We start from the raw sequence: 2,907 nt of genomic DNA on the forward strand, positions 1-2,907 counted from the left end.
CAGCTTCCACCCTTAAAGGGATGTAAGCCATCCTCATACAAGAATGCTACAGTACACAATGTGAAAACATTCCTTCATGGATTACAGTCAGTTACTGCTTTTTCCCATTCTGACAACTCTGTCTGCCAAATATACAGCATAGCCCTACATACACATGTATGTTTATACTTAATTAACTTGCATCACTACATCCTTAAAAAATGCAGTGTTTTCTTATAACACTAGTTAAAGAAAACTAAATAAATTACAGTAAGACCATTCTGGGAGTTTCAACATCCTGGCCATTCATCCATCCATTTTCTTCCTCTTATCCATGGGCCAAATTGTGGGAAGAGCAGCCTAAGCTTAACAGCCCAGACCTCCATCTCCTTCACTCCTCCCCCCTTCTTTACCTCATATGCGGAAACACTGACACGTTCCCAGCATGATGTAAGGTTATAACCAGCTGTTATTGTTATAGCTGTCAGCTGTGTAGAGGATGAAATAATCCATTATATAAAATTTCAAGCACCTAAGCAATATTCTGTCCTCAGTGTCAAGTACAGAGGACTCCATTCCCTTTTATAAGTTGGAATGAGTGAAGAAGCAGCCAGCGCCCAAAGAAACTCTGGAGAACTATCAATTAAGATAATTTTAAAATATTTACAAGGTAGTCTGGCTATTGGAAGAAATATGTTAAGAAAGAGCTTGAATCCTCTACACAGCACTGTAATATGTGTTTATTGTAACGTTATGTGGTTTGATTCACTGCAATGGCCAATTTGTAAATAGTACTTTTCATGAAAATCGTTGAAGGTAAATTAAGAATAAGACCATGAACAATTACTAACACCAGGTCATGTATAGATAAACTTTATCATGAAATTCCTTTGCATAAATTTTAATATGTCATGATTATTAGTTTGCTGTAAATAAACCTTTTGTCCTTTTTTGTTTTGTCATATCAGATAAATGTGTCATATCTAACATATTATAGGCTCCAGCCCCCTGTAGCTCTGACAAGGATGAGCGAAAGAGGATGGATGGATACTTTCAGTCACACATTTCAGTATGTTAAGCACAGCTCTTATCATATGGAAGGAACAAGTTAATGTTTTGGCTTCCTGATATTGGTCTCAGTTTGAGTAAAAGGATGTTGATATCATCTCTGCAGTTTGAGATATTTTGAGTAAAAGGATGTTGATATCACCTCTGTATGTTGTGAGTCTGAAAACTGGCATTGCATTGCTGAAACAATTGCACGACTGCAAGGAATGTGTAGAAACGTAGATTTGTACATTTCTATTTGAGGGAGAGAGGAACAAAATATGGGGAAGATACTTGTTTTACTTGTTTTTGCTCTCTGTTTAAGCGGTACACAGCTGAAAAAAAGTAAGAGAATTTTATAAAAATTCAAGAGCAGATTTAAGTGTTTTTTCATGGAAATTGACAGTTAATCTGAAAATTAAACTGCCACAGTTTCATTATTCATATAAAAACACATGATTTTGCCATTGAATGGTTTATTATAGAATGGTTTTGAATAGTTAGCCAAACATTGCCTTGTGCAGCTCTGTCAGTTTGAAAACTTTCCGTATTTTCTGTCATGCATATTCATCTTTGATTTTTCAAGCGCAGAAAAAACAAGCGTGGCACTGAAAACGGTTTTCTATTAACAAAATATATCAGTACATATGTTGGAACAAATATATTTGAAAATCATTTATATTTTGAATGAACTGCAGTAACTTTCATTTTTGTATTGTTTTGTTGTTTTTGTTGTTTTTTGTTTTTTGCAGGACAAAAGAGACGGAGGGAGCAGAAAAACAGCCCTGAGGTTGTTTTTCCCATGCCCAGAGCATTTAAAGGGGCCCCAGTCATTAACATTCAGCCCTTCGTAAATGGGACTCAGGCTTCCTTTCTAAATTATTCCCCTCCAGCTCTGAACTTGCTCAACAACAGCACAGTGCGGTACCTCGGTGGTTCTCTGAGCACCCGAGTCATTCCCATTATTTACATGTTGGTGGTTACAGTTGGGATTCCAGCCAACGTCAATATCTTGTGTTTGCTAGTGACTAAAATCCGAAAGGTGTCTTCTGCCATCCTCTACTGCAGCCTGGCTGTCTCCGACCTCTTCCTCCTCCTCTCCCTCTTCTTTAAGGCTCACTACCATTTCCATGGAAACCGCTGGGTTCTCGGAGAGACTGCTTGTCGAGTTGTTACGGCATGTTTCTACGGCAATCTCTACTGCTCGGCCATGATGCTGGCTTGCATCAGCATCGAACGCTACCTGGCTGTGGTGTACCCGTTCTTGTACAAAAGTATGCCCAAGAGAATGTGCGCTGCCTGGGTGAGCCTGGTTCTGTGGGGGGTGTTTGGTGTCGCCATCATCCCAGAGCTCATCGTCCAGCAGAGCTACTGGCTCCCTCAGCTCAACCGCACAACCTGCCATAATGTGTTGCCCCTGTATCACAGCTCTCACATGTTTCTGCTCTACTATCACCTGATTCTTATTGTCTTATTTCTTATGGTGCCTGTGGTTGTTATAGCGGTGTGTTTTGCCCGAATCATCAACAAGCTCACAAGGTCACATTTTGACTGGATGACGTACATCAAAGCAAGCTCACTGGTGTTTAGTATCTTCCTGGTGTGCTTTGTGCCCCCCTGGAGTCCTACACTTTGTCCATTATGTCCAACTGTTTGTGGATGGAACAGAAACTTTGTATGTGTACTTTAATGTGGCAGTGTGTTTGTGCTGTGTCCAAGCCTGTCTGGATCCCTTCCTTTTCCTTCTCATGTCCAAGGCTGCACACTCTAGGTTTCATTTTAAAACTTTCAAGAGAAAGACACTGAGCAGTGTCTTGTTAACATGTAACACGTAGACTAAGGGTTAGCAATAAGTAATTATGACTTTTTATTTTTGTAGCC

The 2,907-nt window shown here is 39.7% G+C and overlaps 1 pseudogene; it reads left to right on the plus strand.

The window, feature by feature from the left end:
• Positions 1-1,307: 1,307 nt before the first annotated feature.
• LOC148102233 (proteinase-activated receptor 3-like) lies at positions 1,308-2,907 on the plus strand (annotated as a pseudogene).

The sequence above is a fragment of the Neolamprologus brichardi genome, chromosome 7 (assembly GCF_056152115.1).
Source record: "Neolamprologus brichardi isolate AB-2024 chromosome 7, ASM5615211v1, whole genome shotgun sequence".
NCBI lineage: Eukaryota > Metazoa > Chordata > Actinopteri > Cichliformes > Cichlidae > Neolamprologus > Neolamprologus brichardi.